General features: G+C 43.7%; 1 long non-coding RNA gene and 1 pseudogene across 5 annotated transcripts in view; both read left to right on the forward strand.

Annotated features, from left to right (window-relative positions):
- The window catches only part of LOC125117799 (uncharacterized), a 129200-nt gene that overhangs the window by 46736 nt on the left and 57813 nt on the right, over positions 1-24651 (forward strand). The gene's annotated exons all lie outside the window — the stretch shown is intronic.
- LOC125117798 (sorting nexin-5-like) lies at positions 20701-22001 on the forward strand (annotated as a pseudogene).

A 24651-nucleotide genomic window follows, 5' to 3' on the forward strand; every position in this document is an offset into this window, starting at 1 on the left:
ACCTCTCATCTGGTGTGGTTTTATTTCAGTCCACAGATTCATAGTGGATGATGTTGAAAGGCCCTTGATTAGGATAAAGCAAGTGTTTAAAATCCTTGTCTCGGTGCTTGGCTTCCGGCTTACAGGTATAAATGAAACGAGTTACATACAGTACATTAGAACACAACGATTACAGTAATTTCCGTTGTCAAATATCACCTGTTGGTTTAGAAATAAGCAAATCCGAAAGAAGTTGCATGCTTAAAGTGCTAGAATTAGAGCAGAAAGGAGTACAGAGATGTATTTTCCTGCAGTCATTTTTGTCCTCTGAAAGCTCAAGCAGAAATTAGGAAATCGGTTCAGGAGATCCAGGGGCCTGTAGGACTAGCTCGTTTCCAGTCGTTGCCGGGAAGTGAAAAGCATGGGATGCAGGAAGATCCCCTTGGAAGCTGCATAATCTGCGAGGCAGGTAGAAGAGAGCGAGCTAGAGTTGTGGGTTCTAACTTCTATCTACTAACCTATTTCTATTTCTGGACTTTTAAGAAAATACTTGCAGGAAGCATCTGTTTGGGTGAGGTGTGTGTGGCTTTATTACTATAATTAACACCAGGAAAAAGAGGTTGTGAGGACAAAGAATGTGCTAGGGCTTGTGGATATTTTTGATTTTCAGAAGCCTGCCCCCCTCTTAAGACTCTGTTGCCTTTGCCTTGGTGGGAGAGAGTGACAGCAACAGGTCTGAACGCCAACAGAAAAAAAGCCAGAGCCCTGACTCCAAAGAGCGGGTGAGGAGAATGCACATACAAAGCTGTAGCCGAAACTCAGCCTTTATACACCGGCACCAGTTAAGTCTCAGAGACAGAGTTCTGAGACTTAAAGAAAGATGAAGCAGAAAGAACAGCTTTATTGCTTTGCCAGGCAAAGGAGGACACAGCAGGCTAACACCTCAACACTGTGTCCTGTCCTGAGAGGGGATAGCAAGGGGTTTTATAAGTTTAGCTCAGAAGACGGGGTTATTGTCGAAGGCGTCTGTATTACTCTTCATCCATAGATCATTTCAGAGTCGTCAAATCTGGTATCAGTCTGTCTGGCGATGATTTGGGGTTGTCTTTAGGGTTATTCTTCCTTGACCTTTTCTCTGGAAAGAAGATGGCTTACGGGGAAGGGGTGTTAGGAAGTGTTTCAATTACAAAGGAAACCACTAGGTGCAGCAGAAATCTAACTAGAAAGCCATCATTCGTAAAAGACAGCGATTAAATCAGGAAGAGGTCATTTGTAAAAAGCTGGACCCTAGGCACGATATAACTCTAACTAGAAAGTCGTCATCAGTAGTAAGTTAGTGGACCAAGGCAGGGCTTAACATCATGGAGACTGTTTTAACTCATTTTAGCTGTAACAATATTTCCTAATCATTAACTCTTGAATCAGCCTTTTGAGACTGAGGGAAGGCCTGGGAGGCTAAAGGAAAAAAAACCTTTTCCTTTAGGGGCTTGGACATGGTTTCAAGGTCATGGTACGGGGAACTGGACCAACGATGCAGCCGTAGCTGAGGTTGTATTCGGATGTGCTAGTGCCAAGTGCAGAGGAGCCGTAGAAGGCAGTGGGGCTGCTCAAAGAGTGGAACCTCATGACCTTGTTTCTGGGCACGTCCAGAGACTGATGCTTGTGTGGTTACCAAGATAATTTAAAAAAAAAAAAAGATCCAGGGTGATTTTTTTTTTTTTTTCAAACAGAAACCAGAAAGTAGTCACTATGTATTTACTATGTGCTGAATTCTAGGAGATGTAAAAATAATAAATATTAGTTGCTTTAATTTTTTAAAAAACCATTATAAACCCTGATTATTGCCAAATAAAGGAAGATCATCATCTTTTTGTAACCACAAGGTCAACAGAACCTGACAAAGCCTTTGGGATTTCTGTATACTTTGAAACATCTCAGTTATATTCTTAATACACTGTAGAAAGGAATACTGCTTTTTTCTGTCCCTCTGAGCTTCAGCTTTGCCATATTTATACACAATTTGTCTGACAGCTTCTCAGACCAGCTTTATAACTTACTTAAATTCAGTTGCATTTCTTCCTGGTTAACAATTTCCTCCTGGTTTCCATTTTTACAAACCGATATCCTAAAGGAGAGAAACCTTTTTGCTTGGTTTTCATTTAATTTTTTTTAATATTCAAAATAAAACAAAATAGATTTTTTAAAAGAATGTATGAGATTTTTCCCCCCAAAATCATTTCTTTTAAATTCTCTTGGGACTCTAACTTGCCTTTCGCTGGATCCCTAACCCACTGAGCAAGGCCAGGCATGGAGCCCACAACCCCATGGTTACTAGTCAGATTCATTAACTGATGAGCCACGATGGGAACTCTGCCTTTCTTGTTTTCTCGATTCACAAACGATCTTTCCTGATTCCTTTTTTTCTTCTTTTGAAGTAATTGCAGAAATAGTACAAAGAACTCTTTTTTTTCTGAGTATTTTGAGAGTAATTTGTTGGTGTGATACCCCACCACCCTTGATTATTTTAGTATGTGATTTTTACAAAGACTTACGTCTATACATTTTGACCATGAAAATGAGGAAATTAACTGGAATACATTAATGTCATTTAATTTCAGACCCCATTCAAGTTTTAATCAGCTGTCCCAAGAAAATGTCTTTTATTGCAAAAAGATCCAGTTCAAAATCCTGCACCACATTTATTTATCATGTCTTTTTGTATTTCTCAGTCTCATAGAGTTCCCCCAGTCTTCTGACTTTCATAACTTTCACTCTTTTGAAGATTATCAACCACTGGTTTTGATGGGCAGTTCTCATGATGAAATTGTTTGATGTTTCCTCATGTTTATACTCAAGTTGTGCATCTTTGGCAGGGATATCACAGATGTGATGCTAGCTTCTCATTGTATCCCAGCAGGTGATACACAATTTCAATCTGTCCTATTTCTGGTAACAGTAAGTTGACCACTTGGTTGAGGTGGGGTGGTAGGCAGAAGTTTAGGATGGTCCTGTGACCTTGGCTGACAGCGTTGCTGCCATGATTTTGCTGTCATATGGCAAAAGAGAGCTTACTCGGGTGGGTGTAGTTGAATCACATCAGCCCTTAAAAAGCAGAATTTTCTCTGGCTGAGAGCAGAAGGTGAGGGCAGAGAAGTGCCAAGTGTGACAGGGCTTCAACTCCAGGAGGTCTACCTTGTTAAGTTGGAGAAGACCTGTGGCAGAGAAGTGGGATTGGCCTCCAGGACCTGAGAGTGGCCCCTAGCTGATAGCCACCAGGGAAATGGGGACCTCGGTCCTATAGCCACAAGGAACTCAACTCTGTCAACAACCTGACACTGAGTTTGGAAGGAAAATGCTTCCCCAGAGCCTCCTGAAAAAATTCCAGCCTGGCCAATACCCTGATTTCAGCCTTGGGAGACCCTGACCTTGGGAGAACCCACCTGCACTTCTGACTTACAGCCATAAGATCATAAGTGGTGATGTTTCAAGCCATTTGCGGTGATTTGTTACACAGCAGTAGAAAACTAATACAAGAGGTATCTGCCACACTTACCCATTGTAAAGTTTCTCTTTCCCCTTAGTAACTGTCATAACTTGGGCTGCTATAACAAGTTACCATGGGTTAGAGGTGGCTTAAACAACAGGAGTTTATTTCTTACAGTTCTGGGGGCTGGGAACTTCAAGATCAAGATGCCAGCGTATCTAGTGTCTGATGAGAGCCCACTTTCTGGTTTGCAGATGGCTATCTTCTTGTTGTATCCTCATATGGCCGAGAGGGAGAGAGAGTGTACAATATCTCTTGTGTCTTCTTATGAGGGCACTAATCCCATTCTTGAGGGTTATATGAAGGCAGAGGGGCAGAGATTGGAGTGATGCAGCTACAAGCCAGGGAGCCCTGAGGATTGCTGGCAACCACCGGAAACTAGGAAGAGACAAGGAAGGAGTCTTTCCTAGAGCCAGCAGAGGGAGCACGGCCCTTCTGACAACTTGATTTTGGATTTCCTGCCTCCAGAACTGTGAAAGAATAGGTTTCTGGTGTTTTGAGCCTCCAAATTTGTGGCAATTTATTACAACAGCCCTAGGAGAGCTAATACATACACTAAGGAAGAAGTAAAAACTAGAATAATCAGAATATTGCTGCCAATCAGACAAGAGCACAGGTTATGAATTCTACTTATAAGTAAATATAGGAAAGTCATTATCTATGACTTTTTAGGATTCTTTTGAGGGCGAGGCAGTGGGGTATTGTTTTTCCAATGATGATAACTCGAGGTCCCTGAGAGGCTGACATACAGGCTATCTTTAGCCCTGATTCTTGCCTGCGCTTTTAGCATCTCTTGACTCATAGGGAATAGTACCATAGCCATTCTCCTCCACATGTGCTTCTCTGGCCTTCTTAAAGCTGTGTCCCAGAAGAAAGCAGAGCCTTGGGCACACGACTTATCATTAAACCCTGTTCTGAGGTGCCAGGAGCAAAAGCAGGGTATACTGTGCGTGATCCCTGCACACCAAGGGGTTGGGCAGACCACCTATGCAACCCCTCCAGCCTAAGCCATGCTTCTTCCCCTACCCACACCCCATTCAAGGAACCGATTAGCCTTCCAGCCCACTCAGGGAGTGAGCAGGAACACCTGCTACTTGTCGTCTCTCCCTCGTGCCACAGCCCAGTAAGGCTTGAATTTCTTGTCTGGCCTTTTATCAATTTCCTTTGATTAAAGAGTCCAAGAACCTGGGGTGGTAACACCACGCCCGGGCTCCCTACTTCCCATGATCAGCTCCCTTCCTCTTCCGCACCCTGCCTCGCCATCCTCCCCTCACTGTTACTCCCCTTCCTCTCGCCCCAGAGATAAGGCAAGTTCATCTCATAGTCAAAAGAGTTAATTTAACACACACCTCTAGTGTAGACCTTAGACTGGATGCAGGTTTAATTGATGACTGGGGTGGCTTTATTCCCAGCAAGCCAAAAACTGAACAAATTCTCGGGTGGATTCATTGTGTTCGTTAGGATTATGAGATTGAAGACTCAGAGGCCTGCAGAGTTCTCATGACTTGAGATGTAAATATGAAAAATAAAATCAGGGAACACTAAGGAGTTGCTTTTTGTAATTTTTTTATTGTTTAATTATTGCTTTTTTTAGGGCTGCACCCATGGCATATGGAAGTTCCCAGACTAGAGCTACAGCTGCCGGCCTGTGCCACAGCCACAGCAACGCCAGATCCGAGCCGAGTCTTGCCACTATGCCACAGCTCATGGCAACACCAGATCCTTAAACCACACTGATCGAGGCCAGGGATCAAACCTGTATCCTCAAGGATACCAGTTGGATTCATTTCTGTTGAGCCACGACAGAAACTCCCAAGAAGTTGCTTTTTTGAATACAGCATTTCTCCATATTAGCATTTTAATTTATCTTGGTTTGGTTAAGTTCAAGTGGGAAAAAAAAAGTCGTATAACTTATTAATGGGAACCTAATCTTTTTATCATATATCTGGGCTTTTCAATCAAGGAAATTGTAATTATAATTACATGAAGGAAAACAAATTTACATTTTAAAAGCACACAAAACAATCCCATAGATTATTTATGGATGTATATATAAATCAATAGCAAAAATATTAAAATGTGGATGGGAAGTGTGACATCATATGCTGTACCTTACAAGGCCCATGAAGTAAAAACAAAATGATTGACTGAGAACTGCAAGCTAGCCTTGCGGAGCACCAGAGAAGCGAAGATGTGGGAACAATTTGCTCACAGCCCCTTCCACTGATGCCCCAGATGAGTGATGGTGGCCAGAATGGTGGGGCCCAGGGGCTCCTGGGGATGGAAACAACTTCCTAACAACCCCTTTGACTGAGCATCATGCAGGCATAAGCTCACTGAGGGGCTAGAATGACCGACCGTAAACTCTGGACATCATAGGCAGAAAGTCCACCGTGTATAATATACGGAACCCCCCAGCATTACATGTACTGCTCACAAAAAGTCATGAAGGACAGTCACATCTGCCCAAAGAACTCCTGAAACTCCCCTTATTTTCCACCAGTCATTTCCGAGCCCCGCCCCCATTCTTGCTCCTCATTTCCACTCAATGAGATGCCCCACTCAGAAGCCCACCGGGGAAACAGATCTGAGCTTTGCTGCCTCCATTCTTGGCCACCTTCCGATAAAGCCTTTTTCTTTCTGTAAAAGACCTTTGCCTCAGTGTTTGGTCTCTCCGTTGTACAGCTGGCAACAAGCCCACTTGCTGGTTACAAGTGTATCAGTCAGGGCTCAACCAGGAGAACAGAAACCACCCTAAGATTTTTAGACATTGGATATTTAATTTAAAGAATTGGTTACACAGATAATGGAAGAGCTGGGATATAAAACAGGAGGAGAGAAGGTGAAGCAGCTGGGAGATTAGCAGCAGCAGGAAGAGATTACCAGCCTTCGGGATGGAGGACAGAGGAGGAAGTGAGGTTTCCTACTCTCAGAAGCTGCGTCATCTGGTGAAAAATGGAATCGATGTGGAGGCTGCCTGGCAAGAGCTAGGACCACAGAGAAAATACGACTTCTGACGATCGGAGACATTATTCAAGGCAGAGAGAGAAGAAACACCTGGCTTCTCCCTTCCTCAGCTCTCAGATCACCCAACAGTACCTCCCATTGACCAAACCTAGCTGGAGGCCGTCTCTCTAGGAAGCCTGGGAAATGAAGTTTGAAGACCCTCTACCAGGAGTTCCCTGGTGGCTCAGTGGGTTAAGGATCCAGAGTTATCACTAACATGTTTCTGGGTAACTGCTGTGGTGCAGGTTCTATCCCTAGTCTGGGAACTTTTGCATGCTTTGGGTGCAGCCAAAAAAAAAGACCCCCCACTGTGCAGAACAGGAAAGGCTAAGGGCGGGAAGCAAGCAGGCAAATGACCCACGGAGGAAGGAGGCACCTCACCAACTGCAGCATAGACATTACCTCTGGGGAGGGAGTCAGGAGGTGGGGATGGGAGGGGTACGGAGCAGTTGTCACCTATGTGGTAACCATTCACTTCATGAATAATTTTTAAAAAGAGGTTCGAAGTCGATATGGTGAAACGTGTGACATCTGTTAAATTTGTAAGGCGGGTAGTCAGATGCGCATTATTTTTTTCTCTGTACATGTCTATCTAATTGGAGTATTTCATAAGAAAAATTATCATAGGAAAATGAGAAATGTTCCCAAATAATGGCAACAGTAAACATTTCCCTCGTTCAGACTCGCCTCCCTTTCCCACCCCACTTGTGGGATATGCCAGCCTCTCCGTTGAGGTGCAGGGCCACCTCGGTGGGTCCTATAGGCATTGCCACCCCCAGAGTTGGTGCTTTCGCATGGAGGCTTATGGGAGGGAGGGGATCAGTCACAGTGAGATCTCCCAGAGCCCGTGAATGTGGTTCAGCCCCTTACAACCTGGGTGGCCTTGAGCAAGTCCCTTGGCCTCCCCATCCCTGCGTTTCCCCTTCTGTGAAATGTGAGTAAGAGAAGCTACCTCCAAGGGGTGGTTGCGGGATTCAGCGAGGAACACACGCAAAGCCCTTCGACTAGGGCTGGTGCATAGTGACCTCTCACTACGCATTCGTTATTTTACTTATTCTTTTCTTTCTTTTAAATCTTCCTATCCTCGGGGTTAGCTGAGTCCCTGTGATCAGACCCAAGAAGTGAAAAAAAAAGAAAGCTATAACTGGCTTATCAGAGTCCTATCTCCCTGTGATAATCTGCTCCTGGTGGAACAGACCAATCTAGATACACCACAGTCCAGGCTCTGGGCCAGAGCAGGGCAGACTCAGTGTGATTTCAGACAAGCTTGGCTAAAATGGGAATCTGGGGGAGAGAATTATACTTCAGGAAAGTGCAAAGAGTGCACGTGCAGTGTCATCTTATCAGGAGATTCAGCTTCAATATTCTGCATGGAAGGGATACCCCTCCTAGTTAATCAGCCTGAAGAGCAACAAGCACGAAGAATATGTTACCATTAAACTCTGGGTTAAAAGGCATTCTTCTTCAGGGTTTCCTATGGGCTTTGCGCTCTCAGCCTCCTGTCCCCTTGGGTTCTTTAAGAACCCAAGCCTTTCTCTATCTTCCGTCAAACTGATCTGAAGGGTGTGCTGGGAAGGAGGGCAGGCAGGTGACCCGGGTACCAGAATAAACTTTGTGACCGTAGCTCACAGGAAGCCTGGTGCCGAGCACAGTGCCTGGTTAAATCTCCATTCATTCTCACAACCCTGCAAGGTTGTTGTGAGTATTCAGCGAGTTAATAATATCCACAAAGGGCTTAGAAGGCCTGGCATATTCTAAGCTAACCCTCAAGAGATGTTAGCTGTAATTAATATCCTCATCCCAGTTTTGCAGATAAAGAAATCAACTTGGGAATCAGGAAATTTACCCAAGGTGCCAAGGCTAATAAGTGTTGGAGGTGGGGTCTGAAGGAGGTAGATTCTTCCCGGAGCACACCCCTCTGTTGCCTCCATTGGAAATGATGCTCGGAGGAGCAGCAGTTTCCTCTCCTGGAAGGTCTCATTGTAACATTTGACATTCCTTTTCATCCTAAGAGCTGCTGCTTTGTTGTTCTTCAACAAAAGTGAGCAATTGTAAGCAATGGCCCCTAGGGGTGGGCGGGATGGATACGTAATATCATGACATGGGAGCAAGCTGTGAGATATTGAAACACTTTTTCAAAAGTGAGAAATCATTTTGGCATTTTGTTTTGTTTTGGTTGTGCCTAAGGCATGCAGAAGGCTAGGGACTGAACCCTTGTCACAGCAGTGACCCAAGCTGCAGCAGTGACAACGCTGGATCCTTAACTCCTAGGCCACTAGGAAATTCCCATTTTGGCTTTAAAAGCCGTGAAAGAGATATAAACCGTCATTAAACCGGGGACCCGGCAGTAATAAATGCCATAAACCACCTTCCCAAAGACAAATATCTTTGATATATTTAATGAGATACATTAATCAGAAAGTATTGATGGATGATCAATAGATCATTTAGAACCATCACTTGACAAGAGTGAAAAACTTCTCTCAGATTCTTATAAAAGGTTTAAGTAATTTAAGGTGAAGTTAGTCGCACCTCCTTTAAGAGGCTTTTGATGAAGAATGAATCCTATGACTGACAAGAAAAGTAAACTCTAGGAAGATATTGTCTATCGTCTCTATTTTGGAAACTCGTTTCCTAGAAACCTGCTTATCCAATCGTGTGGCCTCAGATACCCCCCGGTGCTGCCGACACCCAGGTATTTAGCTGCAGCCCAGATGCTCCTCTCACCTCCACACTGATAAATCCAACTGTCTATTTGACTTCCCCTCTTAGACCTTGAATTGCAAAGATATCCCAAGGGAAACTCCTGATTTCTTCCCCCCAGTGGCAATTCCATCTTGTGTGGCTCAGGCAAAACCAAAACAAAACAAAGGCTTGGAGCCCTCTTTGGCTCCTAACTGGTTAGCAAATCCACTGGGCTCTGCTTTCCCAATATATCTAGAATCGGATCATTCCTCACCTCCCCACTACCGCCACCAGGTCCAGCCACTGTCATCTTCCCCCTGAATCATTACAATAGTCCCCTGTATTCTTTCAGTCCAGAAGTCAGTGTGGCTCTTTTCAAAATACGCCCTATCTTGCTACTCCTCTACTCAAAATCCTCCAGTGGCTTCTCAGCTCACTCAGAGCCCAAACCAAAAACGCTCCTCACAGTCTACATCCCTCAGCCTGCTCTGGGCCCCTGACACCTCTGACCTCACCTCCTCTCACACATCCCCTCACCCACTCTGCTGCAGCCCCACTGGCCTCCTTACTCCAGTGCTAAACACATTTCCACCTCAGGGCCTTTGCACTTGCTGTGCTCACTGCTTAGAATGCCTTTCCGCAGATATCCACAAGGCTTAATCCCTCACTTCCTTCAGGTTTCAGCTCAACCTTATCAGCAAAGCTTCCTCTGACTCACCCAATTTAAGAGATCAATCACCCATCCACCCACCACTTTCTAGCCCCTTACCCTACTTTCCTTTTCTGTATAGCACTGATAACTATCTGAAATAATTTATGTCTGTTCCCTCAATAGAGACAAATAGGGAATGGAATGGAATAGAGAAGGGGAGACGATGCCTTCCTACAATTTATTTTCTTTGTCAGTTGTAGGATTCTTTTTTTCTTTTTCTTTTTATAGCTGCACCTGCAGCATATGGAAGTTCCCAGGCTAGGGGTCAAATCAGAGCTGCAACTGAGGCCTATACCACAGCCACAGCAATGACGGATCCAAGCCTCATCGGCAACCTACACCACAGCTTGTGGACGCCAGATCCTTAACCCGCTGAGCAAGGCCAGGGATCGAACCTGCATCTTCACAGACACTATGTTAGGTTCTTAACTCTCTGAGCCACAACAGGAATGCCAGGATTCACTCTTAATTGATGGCATATTTATTTTTTTAGTTTATTTTTGTACTCCCCTACTAGAATATAAACCTTGAAGGCAGGAACTTTGTCCAACGTCCACCCAAAAAGTGCCTGGCACACAGCAGATACTAAATAAATACTGAGTGACTGGGTCGATGGATGGTGCTGCCTTCTACCTAGTGACAAGTCCTCTCTTAAAATTCTAGCGCTACATCCAATTCAGACTAGGCAGCAATTGGGGATGTGTCTTTCCTCGAAATGATTCCAGGTATTCCAATTTTGATTTTCAAAAAATAATATTTAAAGATAAAAGTAGTCCCAGCTGTCTCCCATTCCTTCCAGCTGACCTTCCACCGGTTTAGAGAAACTCCCGACCATCCTCGTACCTAACTCGGCCAGCACCACTTGCGGATGGAAGGAGCAGCTCGTCCAGTTTCTGTTGAAGCTGAGCATGGTCGCCATGTCCTCATTGCTCCGTTTAAAGTCAAAGACCTGGAAAAGGGTCACTTTGCTGTGCAGTAAATGTTGACAGAACACTGTAAGTCAACTATAATGGAAAGAATAAAAATCATAAAAAAAAAAAGACCCAGATCCACTCTCAAATCACAGCCTTGTGAAAATCAGGGCACTTTTTGAAGAGAGCAAGGACATGGTTGCCACAGTGAATGCCATCAGAGCGGCAGAAACACTTGTGGGACAACCAAGTCTCCACATCCCACGAAGAACAATTCCCAAGATATTTAAAAGGTCATGTTTTACCAGGGAAATATATATGACTGAGCCCTCTTGTCAGATTTAATGCAAAAGCTGAGTGTATTGAAATCTTAGGCTAAGTTGTAGCTCTTACCACAGTTTTCATTCTCAGGAATAAAACATTCATTGAGTTAAAGCCATTATGTTGTTCATTAGATCATCATCCTGAAATATTTCTCTCAGAGCAGGTGGTTCATTGTAGGAAAATAAATATGTTGACTTTTTTTTTAATGGTTAAGTACCAGAATTCATGTTTCTTTTTATGGCTACAATTTTGTCAATAGCAAAAAGAAAGTAAAATATTTTCTTGAAGGTCCAGGCTTAATACATTTATTTGAGTGACAGTATTAAACAAGTATTTAAGACTATGTACTTGGATAATGACTCGTGCGGGCATTAAGGTAAAAAAGAATATGCAGATCTAAGAAAAAATGTCATTTTTTTCAATTTGTAGTTTGAACCCACCTTCGAGTCTGTGGGCTCAACCAGCACCTGGCTTGTACAACAGGAATGTTCTGTCACATTTACCATGGATTTATATTTAATTATATAATCAAGATGGCAGAATGTGTGACAAATTGATGCCTTCATAAGATTTTGCCAAGAGTATTTGATTTATTTCTACCTATAATCTCTTGCCCATGGATATGATGTTGCCAATAGGTTATCATTTGGTATGACTCTTTTTTTAAAAATGTATTGGGGTATAGTTGATTTACAAAGTTGTATTAGCTTCAGGTTACAGCAAAGCGAATCAGCTGTCCATATACATATATCTACTCTCTTATTCCCAGGTAAGTTATTTCAGGACATTGAGCAGACCTCCCTGTGCTATACAGTAAGTAGGTCATTGTTAATTATCTAGTCCATTAGTATGACTCTTAATTACATAAATCATTGCTCTTTTATTACTGTCAGTTTTGACTTATGGAACCTGAGTGCAAATGACATATCCTTGTTGAGGAAATTGAATGGTAATCCTGAAGATCTTTATCATATGTCTTTTAGTTTTTTGTTTTATATACAACCCAGGGAGCTTCATAATAGTCTTAAAAGTCCACCCACAGCAGTTCCCGTTGTGGTGCAGTGGTTAACTAATCTAGTTAACCACTAATCTAGTTAACTAATCTAATCCAACCATGAGGTTGCAGGTTCGATCCTTGGCCTTGCTCAGTGGGTTAAGGATCCAGCGTGTCTGTGAGCTGTGGTGTAGGTCGCAGCCGTGGCTCGGATCCTGCGTTGCTGTGGCTCTGGTGTAGGCCAGTGGCTACAGCTCCGATTCGACGCCTAGCCTCGGAACCTCCATATGCCACAGGAGCGGCCCTAGAAAAGGCAAAAAGACCAAAAACAAAAACAAAAACACCCACAGAAATCTAGAGTTTTCTCCACACTTCTTTCTAACAGCCTTTCTGCTGCTAGAAGGCAAATGTAATGATTTATTTGCCAAAGACAGTTCCCTTCAGATACAGGTACAGGACTGTTTACCTTGCCAGCATGAAATGATTGTTTCTCTGTCTCATTACCTTCCCCTCCGTTATCAAGTCAGTTTTGCAGTCTAAATTTCTTACTCTTAGTTGTTAAAGTTGAAAACCACAAGAATGCTGTGTTTACAAATAAATACGTCCAGACAAACAATTCACAGAAGTTATGTTTAATTCTAGCCATTTTAAGATCTTCAGAAAGGTTCTGGTTAATACATCCTTAACCTGTAAAACACAATACAAACTCAAAATTACACGTGCCCCCACATGGAAAGCTGGCAAAATAACACAATGAACTCTTGGAGTTTTTATCACTATTCATTTGCAATTTTTTCATTCGCTTTGTTCTGTCCTAGCTTAACAAGAGGAAACAGTGGGTTCAGAAAAAAATGATTAGAGAGAAAGACTTTCATTCTTTAATTCAATTTTCAGTATGAATTATGTGGAACAGGTCATTATTTGATCTGAAAAGCAGGGCACTCCTATCCCCTGATGTGTGAAAGTGTATATTTGCTGTGTGCCAGCCACCATGTCAAGGGTCTTTGGTGGATGGATTTCTGAGACAAAGAGGCCCTGCTCTGCCTCACAGCACTGGGTGACCTGAAAAAGTCACCAGTCTCTCTGCATCTCAGTGTTCTCTTTGCTGACTTGCCAGTGGGAGTCCCTGCCTCGTAGGGCTGGGTAATTAAATAAGCTCTCCATACACATCAGCTCTCTTAACACTTAAATAACCACATCCGAAAAGATTGATATTATTAGTATCTATTAGAAAGTTTCTTTTAACAGGCAGAAGAAACTGAGGTTTGGAGGTGTTAAATAACCCTAACCAGGTTCCTTAGCTAATTAATACATGCAAACCCAGGGCAAAATCTGTTCCAGATCCCTCCCCCTGGTATGAGAATGGCGCGAGTATCCTCCACATTGAGGGGCACTGTATTTCCAGTCTCTTTTGAGGACTCAGTCTTAGCCTTTGAAAATGTACATAGTGTCAGATGGACCCTAAACGTCAAAGGTGATTAGGAAGGAGTTCAAGGAATTAGAGAATGACAAGGAAATTAAACAGCGTTGAGTGCCCAGGCTCCTTCGTGCCAGCGTAGACCCTTGTAGGGGACTAAAGGCAAGTGTTCACTCCCAGCACCCGAAGAACAGGATGGAACCTACCTCCCAGGCATCCAAGAAGGTTACTTTACTGAGAATGATATTGCCTTTGTCATCTTGGGGATAAAAGTCCTTTCTAGGCTGTAAATGCAGAACAAAAGCTCAGCGCAGTGTGCGTCTGCTGAATACTTGGTTCTGTCAAATGAGGTTTCAGGATCCTAACTTGGGCTAAAGACCCGCATCTGCATACCATTTCTTCAAGCTCCAGAGAATAAACTTCAACAAGGTGGGTTTAAATAACATCATTAAATCAATCTCCTGGCGTAATGTAAAACACAAATTCTTATATTTTAGAAACTGCCGGATCGATTTTAAAATCTATTCTGAGCCCATTCCAGAAGCCATCATGATCGCCGTGAGCATGCACTTCCCATACCCGGACCTCGTAAACACTTGGGGACACACTTGAATTTCATGAGGTGAGAGAGCTGGGAATCCACATCCCTCAGCCTCCGAGGTGCAGGCAGGAGCAGAGAACTCTCAGCAAGGACTTCTGCTTCTTCAGGGAGGACCGACTGCCTTTCAGCTTGACCGTCCTTGGGCTCTTCTTCAAAACGGCGTTCCCAGGGTGTGCTTCGGTTAACAAGAGGGCTGGACAGAAATATCATCCTGTAAGAGCTTCCCTGGGCAGGGGGCCCTTGCAGTGGAATCAGGAACAAGGTAATGGCAGTTGCAGCTTTCCTGGACTGCCAGAAATCACGGTGGTCTCAGACGAAACAGAGAAAACCGAGGCATGCAGTGACTCGGCAGCTGCACATGGACTTGGCCTCCTTTTCAGGACAGTACCTTCCTGCTCCCCTGTTTCCTCCTGACAGCCTTTCCGTGAAGTCTGGAAGTGCAAGACCTCTTGCTTCAGCCACCCGGGGTCCCAACCCCCAGCCCTGGCACAGCTGCTGTTTTCCAGCACACACTCGGAACTCGAGACTGGCGTGGGCAGTAGCTTCAACCTGTCATCCCTGTGCCAGTGAATAAGGCAGACGTCCAGATAGTCCAGTGTCAGATCCTTGAGGGTCTTCCGACAGGCCTCCTTCACAAGATGTTTCTCAGAGAAGGTGGGCCACAACCGAAGAGGGCACAGCCGGGAGATGTCAGCATTGCAGGAAAAAAAGGGCCTCATCTTCCTGACTTTCCCGGCGTTGGGACCTACCCCTTGATCTAACCCAGGGGCAGGCCCTTCAGAGCACAGCTGGTTAAGATACATGATCCAGAGATGCAAGATCACCAGGGCGCTCAGGAAGTCAATGATATCCCCTAAGTGCTGAAGGCAAGTTGTTTTTTCAACTCTCCTGGTGTTATATGTATCTCTTCTATTTCGTAACATGTTTGGATACAGATTCAGTGTTGGTTTACTCTTCCCTTCCTCAGCTGTTAGCTCTGTGAGGGCAGGAATTGTCCAGCTTTTAAGTTTCAAGCATTCTTAAGCCTTTGGGAGCAGATGGTCCTCTCTCTGCACCGCCGCCTCTCCAAGCCTACGGGCCCCAAGGGATGACTCTAAGGAGTTTATTCAGACTCAACCACTGTGTACAGTGGGGTCCGTGTACAGTGTAGATGCATGCACTTTCCAAGAACCTGTAGCTAGTGCCTTTTTTCAAGTTGGTATGATACAGATCCAGCAATTCTCAACCCTCTCTCACTCAACCCCTCCGCCCTTTATAACGTTTTGTAACTTGCCCTTTACTAAACTAAAATGAAATTCATGTCCCAGTAAAAGACACTCCCACCAGTTTCCAAAACACCCATAGGATGAGAACCTCTGGGCTACCACTGAAACCGCAGTGCTGAAAGGTGGGGCTTCAGGAACCATTTCTGACTGCATCCTTAGCTTCTGACTGCATCCTTAGCTTCTACTGCCACGGGGCCAATGCAGCCCACTGATGGGAGCAGAGAGGCTAAGGGCCCAGCCATCCATGGAGCATCCCCACGAGGGTAGGGAGGCAGCAGCATCTCTGCTCATCAGTCCTGGGCTAGAGGGTGGACTTGGTGTCCAGTTATGTTATAAAGGCAGTGATGAAGATGGCTGGGGGAAATGCGCCAAGTACTTAGAGGAAAGGCTGGCAGAATTCTGGATGCTGACCAAATCCAATACTTCCGCCAGCCTTGAAGTGCAGTCCTCCTGCCAGATGAGCCCTCGGTACCTTGCTAACGATGAAGCAGTCCTCCTGCTTCACAGCCTTCTCTCGGATCTTATCCTGGATGGCATCTCCTACCTCGTGCTCGTTCTGGTACACATAGGTGCAGTCCAAGTGGCAATATCCCCCATCAATGGCCACCTTCACAGCCTCTCAGATTTTGTCTGGGACAGACTGAAAGGAAATGGACAAGCCCACCATAGACTCTTGTCCCCAGAACCTTCAACAGGCTCTCATACACAGCCCAGCTTCTCCAAACCAGGGTTTTCCCTGAGGTCCCCTTTTCCAGGGAATCCCTGGGGGGAAAAAAACATACTTTGGGAAACTTTTCAAAAGAGAAGGAAGGAAAGTGAGTTAACTGTATTGCCTTGTGTCCTGTCCTAGTTCAAAGCCCATTCCTTTCCAATCCAGGTTAACCCTCCAGCCCTGAAATGCCTCTGGGTATGTGGAAGAGACTGCAAACTCTTTCTAATGACCAGGCTGGCAACTGGATTTGGAAATCATCCAAAGGAGTTTTCAGAGAAAGTGGTCATAAATCCAGGCTCATCACATACTAGGTGTGTGGCCTGAGCAGATTTCTTAATTTCTCTAAACCTTGTTTGCAAAATCAGAATAATAACAATAACACCTGCCTCATGAGGTCAATGTGTTAAGTGCCATCATGAATGTCAGATTTTTAGTACAGCACCGGGCACATACCTAAGAGTCAGTGGATGCAAGATATTATATAATTATTGTTTCAGAAAAAGAAAGGAGAAATAGAAAACCTTGTAAGAATGGAGTAAATCCCCCACAAGGCAAAAAGATAGAAGGGCACTAAAAATACCACATTGTGTCTAACCTACCCAAGCCAGACAATGACCCCCAAAAGCACTTAATACTGGTCTTTCATAAATTCTTTTCAGACTGCTTCTATCAGGGTCCAGAAGCAAGCCTGGACCCTGCCCCCGTCACTACTCCCTCCTTTACCTTCACTGGTAAATACATAAACCTTTAAAATTACATCGTCCCTACACCTTTAGAATGGGTCCCTTCATAATCCTTACATCTGATTTTGAAATTCTGAAAATAATTCTTAGGGTGAATTTGTACAGGATGAGCAGATTCACCGGAGATCTAAAAGCGATTATCTGTCGCATCTGCATCAAAGTCCAAGCTCCAAGCTGGAGAAGAGCAGCCTTGTTTAAGCAAGAGAAGCTGGGAGGAGTCAAGCTGGAATTGACCTGCTCACCCAGATCACCTGAGTGCTTCCCGAGAATGACCCAGTCCTGGGACTAGGAGGGATCCTACCACTAAGCTTGGAGAGGAGTCGGGAAAGCCAGGCACAGAGAAGGCCAGAGCCAGAGGAGAAAGGATCAACAGAGAGGGAAGGGAGAAGAAGGGAAGTAAAGAGGGCTCCTGGGAACTAGGTAGGGTGGTGCTGTCGCTGAGGGAAATGAAAGAGAAGGCGGTTAGAAAGGGATGGGAAAGATTTTAAACTTACCCTAAGAGAGGCTCCAGAATCTGCTTCCCTGAGCACTGGGTTTTGCCAGCTCTTTATCAACACTTGGGAACCTGAGCTCCCTACTCCCAGCCTGGGCCTCCTTCTCCCTGGGATGACCATCTGTGTGGTCACAGACTTTTCAGACTCTGATGTGACCCAAGATCTTCAGGGTCTTGTTAAAGGGCAGATTACAACTTAGTAGGCGGAGTAGGGTCTGAGCTCCTGATTTTTTTTTTTTTTTTTTTTTAGGGCCACTGGTGCAGCATATGGAAGTTCCCAGGCTAGGGGTCAAATTGGAACTACAGCTGCCGGCTTACGCCACAGCTACAGCAACGCAGAATCTGAGCCTAGTGGAGTCTGCAGCCTACACCACAGCTCAGAGTAGTGACAGATCCTTAACCCCCTGAACAAGACCAGGGATTAAACCTGCATCATTATTCGTACTAGTCAGGTTTGTTTCCCCTGAGCCACAAGGGGAACTCTGTGAGCTTCTGATTTTCAGTGCTCTCCCAGCCAATAGTGATGCTCCTAGGGCAGGTCCCACAGTGAACAGCATGGAATGCCAGGGCCTAGCACCCTCCCAGCCCCTCCTCAACCACCTAGGCAGCAGCCAACCCACAGCTCTAAGTGTCCTAGAGCCATGAGGAGTTAAGAGGGAAATTAGGCCCCTGTGAGTTGCATAGTTTGCAAAGATGTTCTTCCATTCTGTGGGTTGTCTTTTCATTTTTTAATGGCTCCCTGTGCTGTGCAAAAGTTTTTGAATTTAATTAGGCCCCATTGGTTTATTTTTGTTTTTATTGTCATTATTATTCTAGGAGATGGATCAAACAAGATGTTGCTGTGATATATGTCTAAGGGCAGCCTGCTTATGTTTCCCTCTAGGAGTTTAATGATATCTGGTCTTACATTTAGGTCTTTAATCCATTTTGAGTTTACTTTTGTGTATGGTGTTAGAGAAGGTTCTAATTTCATTCTTTTACATGTAGCTGTCCAGTATTCCCAGCACTACTTATTGAAGAGACTGTCTTTCCTCCATTGTATGTTCTTTCCTCCTTTGTACATAGATTAATTGACCATAGGTGCATGGGTTTATTTCTAGCCTTTCTATCCTCTTCCATTGATCTATATTTCTGTTTTTATGCTAGTACCATACTATTTTGATGACTGTAACTTTGTAGAACAGTCTGAAGTCAGGGATCTGATTTCTCCAGTTCCATTTTTCTTTTTCAATATTGTTTTGGCTGTTCAGGGTCTTTGGTGTTTCCATACAAATTTTAAAATAATTTGTTCTAGTTCTGTGGAGAATGTCATAGGTAATTTGATAAGGATTGTATTGAATTTGTCAGTGAAAGCATTTGATGTTGGTGTCTCATTGTATGGCTGACTTCACTTAGCATGATAGTTTCTAGGTCCATCCATGTTGCTAAAAATGCTGGTATTTCGTTCTTTTTGATGGCTGAGTAATATTCCATTGTGTATATGTACCACATCTTCCTGATCCACTCCTCTGACGATGGACATTTAGGTTGTTTCCATGTCTTGGCTATTGTAAATAGTGCTGCAATGAACACCAGAGTACATGCGTCTTTACGAGTCATGGTTTTCTCTGGATAGATGCCCAGGAGTGGGATTGCTGGATCAAATGGTAGTTCTATTTTTAGTTTTCTGAGGAATCTCCATACTGCTTTCCACAGTGGTTGCACCAATTTACAGTCCCACCAACAGTGTAATAGGGTTCCTTTTTCTCCACACCCTCTCCAGCACTTATTGTTTGTAGACTTTTGGATGATGGCCATTCTGGCTGGTGTAAGGTGGTACCTCACAGTGGTTTTGATTTGCATTTCTCTAATCAAGAGTGATGTTGAACATCTTTTCATGTGTTTCTCGGCCATCTGTATGTCTTCTTTGGAGAACTGTCTGTTTAGATCTTCTGCCCATTTTTGGATGGGGTTGTTTGTTTTTTTGGTATGGAGCTGCAGAAGGTGTTTATAAATTTTGGAGATGAATCCCTTGTCAGTGGATTCACTTGCAAAGATTTTCTCCCATTCTGTGGGTTGTCTTTTTGTGTTTAGGATTTCCTTTGCTGTGCAGAAACTTTGAAGTTTGATTAGGTCCCATTTGTTTATTTTTCTTTTTATTTGACAATATTGATTCTTTCAATACAAAAGCATGGTGTATCTTTTCATTGGTTTTGTCATCTTCGATTTCTTTCATCAGCATCTTAGTTTTCAGAGTACAGGTCATTTGTCTCTTTAGGTAGGTTTATTGCCAGGTATTTTATTCTTTTTGATGTGATGGTAAATGGGATGGTTTCCCTAATTTCTCTTTCTGATCTTTCATTGTTAGTATATAGAAATGTAATCAATTTCTATGTATTAATTTTTTCTCCTGCAACTTCACCAAATTCATTCAAACAGTTTTCTGGTAGTGTCTTTAGGATTTTCTGTGTATAGTATCATGTCGTCTACAAACAGTAATCGTTTTACTTCTTTTCCAATTCACATTCCTTTTATTTATTTTTCTTCTCTGATTGCCATGGCCAGGGCTTCCAAACTATGTTGAATTTAACAGTGGTGAAAGTAGACATCATTGTCTTGCTCCTGATCTTAACAGAAATGCTTTCAGTTTTCCAACACTGAAAATGATGTTTGCCATGATTTTGTCATATATGGCTTTTATTATGTTGAGGTAGCTTCCCTCTGTGCCCACTTTCTGGAAAGTTTTTTTTATCAGAAATACGTGTTGACTTTTGTCAAAAGCTTTTTCTGCAACTATTGAGATGATTATATAGTTTTTAAAAAGTGAGTGAGGAGTTCCGTCGTGGCGCAGTGGTTAACGAATCTGACTAGGAACCATGAGGTTGCGGGTTCGGTCCCTGCCCTTGCTCAGTGGGTTAACGATCTGGCGTTGCCGTGAGCTGTGGTGTAGGTTGCAGACTCGGCTGGGATCCCGCGTTGCTGTGGCTCTGGCATAGGCCGGAGACTACAGCTCCGATTCGACCCCTAGCCTGGGAACCTCCATATGCCGCGGGAGCGGCCCAAGAAATAGCAAAAAGACAAAAAAAAAAAAAAAAGTAAGTCAACACACAGAATGGGAGAAAATCTTTGCCGAAGATGCAACTGACAAAGGCCTAATCTCCAAAATACATAATCAACACATACAACTTAAAAACAACAAAACAAAGGAGTCTCGAAGCCTCCCGCCCCTGCCGTCGGGCAGGGAGGCGGGGCCGCGGCCACCCCTAAGAGGCTCGGCGGCGGCGGCGGCGGCGGCTCAGCTGCTTCTTTCCTCGCACAGCCAGGCCGCCCCGCTCAAGGCCCGCGTCGCCATGGCCGCGGTTCCCGAGTTGCTGTAGCAGCAGGAGAAGGACCTCAGCAAGCTAAGATCTGTATCAGTGGACCTGAATGTTGATCCTTCACTTCAGATCGACATACCTGATGCCCTCAGTGAGGGAGAGAAAATCAGATTTACAGTACACACCAAGACCACGCTGCCCACGTTTCAGAGTCCAGAGTTTTCTGTTACAAGGCAACATGAAGACTTTGTGTGGCTACATGACACTCTTATTGAAACTACAGACTATGCTGGGCTTATTATTCCACCTGCACCTACGAAGCCTGACTTTGATGGGCCTCGAGAAAAGATGCCAAAACTGGGAGACGGTGAAGGGTCAATGACCAAAGAAGAATTTGCCAAGATGAAGCAAGAGCTGGAAGCTGAGTATCTTGCTGTCTTTAAGAAGACTGTGTCCTCTCATGAGGTCTTTCTTCAGCGGCTCTCCTCTTATCCTGTTCTCAGTAAAGATCGAAACTTTCATATTTTCCTGGAATATGACCAAGATCGAAGTGTTAGGAGGAAAAATACCAAAGAGATGTTTGGTGGCTTTTTCAAAAGTGTGGAGAAAAGTGCTGATGAAGTCCTTTTTTCAGGAGTTAAGGAGGTAGATGATTTCTTTGAGCAAGAGAAGAATTTCCTCATTAACTGTTGTAATAGGATCAAGGATTCATGTGCAAAGGCTGACAGAATGACCAGATCTCATAAAAATGTTGTTGACGACTACATCCACACTGCATAGTCTTGCCTGCATAGTCTCACTTCAGAAGAGCCCACGGTCATCAAAAAGTACCTATTGAAGGTTGCTGAGCTATTTGAAAAACTTAGGAAAGTAGAGAGTCGGGTCTCCTCTGATGAAGACTTGAAGCTGCCAGAGCTTCTCCGGTACTACATGCTCAGCATTGAGGCCGCTAAGATCTCTTATACAGACTCACCAAAGCCCTCATTGACTGTGGGAATTCAAACAAAGCATTGGATAAGGCCTGGTTAAAAAGCAGAGACATCCAGTTGGCTGAGGCACACCAGCAAGAATGCTGCCAGAAATCGGAACAGCTTTCTGAATCTGCAAAAGAAGAGCTGATCAATTTCAAATGATGGAGAGTGGCGGCATTTAGAAAGAATCTAATCAAAATGTCAGAACTGCAAATAAAGCATGCCAGGAACAATGCCTCCCTTCTGCAGAGCTGCATTGACTTGTTCAAGAACAACTGAACAAAAGGCTTGAATGTAAAGAGAGCCAGCATCATTTGCACTCGAATCATTACTACGGAACATTTATTACCTTTGACTTCAGTTTAAAAATACGTGAATAATTTTTGATTTCTAAAAATCTTAACATTTAACCATGTTGGTTTAAAAGTATTTCTATTTGCATGTACTTGGACATAACTCATGTTTTCCTTATGCACTTAATACCTCACAGTGGGTAGAATCTAAATACTGGGTTCTCCTCTAATTTGCCTCTAGTAGTTAAGAAAGATCATGGGAATCACTTGCCTTTTGGAGACAAGTCTGAGTAGTTTCCTGGCACATGTAGTCTCACTGTTTCATGTGCTTGTGTCCCTACAAACCAGTTGTTTTTTTAGGGCAGGTGCCAATTATAACATGATTCAGCTGTTGTTAGAGGTAACAGACATCCCACCCCTTCTTATTCTCATGGTTCTTTAGTCACCTTAAGTTTTTTATACTATAACAAATGCAAGAAAAATCTCCTATCTTTATATACACCCTTTGCAACTCCATTTTTATAGTTGGGATATAAATATTTAAGGGGAGAGAAGCATTTTAAGGGTTTAAGAAAAGTAATACAGCCTCTTTTAGAAGATGGCCCAATCTACATTAAGATGTGAACCCCCCTCCTTAATGGTGATGGGGGGGAATGTGTGTGTTTAGACTTTTTATTATAAGATATACAATAAGATAATAATCCATGCTGTACCATACATTGCTTTTGTGGAAAACAAGGCCAGGTGCACCTAAGTCCTGAGGATGGTGAGGGCTTTGGTGTCTCTGTCAATTGTCCTAGCCTCAGTTCTAATCTTAGCATTTTTTAAGACTATAGACCAGTTTTTAGGGTGTATCTGTTCCATCATTGGTGTGACTAATCCTTAAGGGTGGTGCCTGCCAGGTTTTCTGCCCTGTGGAGTTTTATAACATCTTAACCTTTGTAATTATTAGTAAGATAATTAGAGACTATGTAAAAGTTTCCTCACTCTTGTTTTGACCAACATATGGAAGTTCCGGGGCTAGAGACTGAACCTGAGCTGGACTAGGTCTGTTGCTGGATGTGAAATTGTTGGCTGGGATGCTGTGGTCCTGACCCTGCTTAGTGCCCAAGAAGGCACCCTCTCTGAGCCAGACAAATGTGTAAATTGCAGCAGTGCTTTCAACTAAGTTCCCCTCAAGTAAATGTTACAGTGGTGAAAACAAAACAAAACAAAAACAAACAACAACAACAAAACAAACAGCTCAATTGAAAAAATTGGCAGAAGACCTAAAAAGACATTTCTCCAAAGAAGGCACATGGACGGCCAGTAGGCACATGAGAAAATGCTCAACAATACTAATTATTAGAAAAATTCAAATCAAAACTACAATGAGGTACCACCCAACACCAGTCAGAATGGCCACTATTAACAAGTCTGCAAATAACAAATGCTGGAGAGGGTGTGGAGAAAAGGGAACCCTCCCACACTGATGGTGGGAATGTAAACTGATACAACCCACTATGGAAAATAGGTTCCTCAGAAAACAAAATATAGAACTACCATATGATCCAGCAATCCCATTCCTGGGCATATATCCAGACAAAACTACAATTCAAAAAGATACATGCACCCCTATGTTCATTGCAACACTATTTGCAATAGCCAAGACATGGAAACAACCTAAATGTCTATCCACAGATGAATGGATTAAGAAGATGTGGTACATGTATACAATTCAACCATTAAGAAAAAAAAGGCATTTGCAGCAACACAGATGCAACTAAAGATTCTTACACTAAGTCAAGTCAGCAAGAGAAAGGCAAATCCTATATGATATCTCTTATATATAGAATCTAAAATATGGCACAAATGAACCTGTCCACAAAACAGACTTACAGACATAGAGAACAGACTTGTGGTTGCTAAGGGGGGAGGGGGAAGAAGTGGGATGAACAGGGAATTTGGGGTTGGTGAATACAAACTATAACATTTAAAATGGATAAGCAATGAGGTCCTTCTGTACAGCACAAGGAACTATATCCAATCTCTTGGTTCAGAACATGATGGAAGATAACATGAGAAAAAGAATGGGTATGTATATATGACTGGGTCACTATGCTGTACAGCTGAAATTGACACAAGACTGTAAATCAACTGTACTCTAATAAAAAGAAAATAAAATTTAAATTTTAAAAAGGGGGAAAAGCTGCTGAGAGAGAAAGTGACCAGGAAAGCAAGTGTGTTTTAAAGCCCCCCAACTACTTAAAACTGACGATTGCTCGCAAAATTCTCACCATTACTGGAAAAGGCCCTTCTTGGAGCTTGGCAGCCTGAATCAGCCCTAAGAAAGCAAAGCAACTTTGGTCCTGTCTTCAGGCCCCAACATTTACGTCTCAAATCCTTGCCTCAAGCCTTTCCCTACTGACAGGAGAAGGTGCCTAAAGTCCAAATATTTGCATACATACCTTCCAAGTGCCCATGCCCAAGATGGGCATCATGGCTTTGGTACTGAGTGAGTGCCACGAAGGTGGCCATGGTGCATGCAGAGACGTCCTGAGTGAGCAGATTACATGGCATCTGCTCCATTTGAGGGTGCGGACCCTGGCTCTAGAGGGAGGAGCTTGAGGCTGGGGGCGGGCAGCCTTTTCCTGCTCTGGCATGAACAGGGAGGTCCTGCCACCCTTTTGGAAAATCGATTCATGTTAATGAACTTCAAGCCCCGC

Source organism: Phacochoerus africanus, chromosome 16 (genome assembly GCF_016906955.1).
Source record: "Phacochoerus africanus isolate WHEZ1 chromosome 16, ROS_Pafr_v1, whole genome shotgun sequence".
NCBI lineage: Eukaryota > Metazoa > Chordata > Mammalia > Artiodactyla > Suidae > Phacochoerus > Phacochoerus africanus.